The following is a 498-nucleotide window of genomic DNA, read 5'->3' on the forward strand; positions in this document are numbered from 1 at the left end:
TCTGACTTCATAATCTGGAAGAAGCAAAATACTCAACATCAGCCCAAGGTCAATTAGCATAAGGTAGAGTCCAGGCATGTTCCACCCTCCAATATTCTCCAATAATCTGACACAATAGTCCCTCCAAAGACACTCCCTATTTCTCTTTGACAAGTCATTACAATTGTCAAACAGAACCCACAGCCAATACTCACAATCACGGGAATTATTACAAAAGTCAATCGGTTAAAATTCAGCATCAGAAATTCCCAAGAGAGAATTCTTTGGTCAGGGAGAGCTCTTCGCAAACATTCCCAGAGGCATGCCTCCCACTAGTCTAGACAAGCTGCCTCCTGGCCTCTGGCCAGCTCAGGCAATATTATAAAGCTCTTTTAGTGCTTGCAAGAAATGCCTAACTGGTCCTCCACCCCACCATAATTCTCACTGACAGCACCTGTCCCTAACTCTGTGTATCAGCTTTCCCAATTCAATATTTGGAGGCGACCCAAAGATGTACCA

The sequence above is a fragment of the Echinops telfairi genome, unplaced genomic scaffold (assembly GCF_000313985.2).
Source record: "Echinops telfairi isolate 266 unplaced genomic scaffold, ASM31398v2 ScPeMD7_7467;HRSCAF=8505_1, whole genome shotgun sequence".
Lineage (NCBI taxonomy): Eukaryota > Metazoa > Chordata > Mammalia > Afrosoricida > Tenrecidae > Echinops > Echinops telfairi.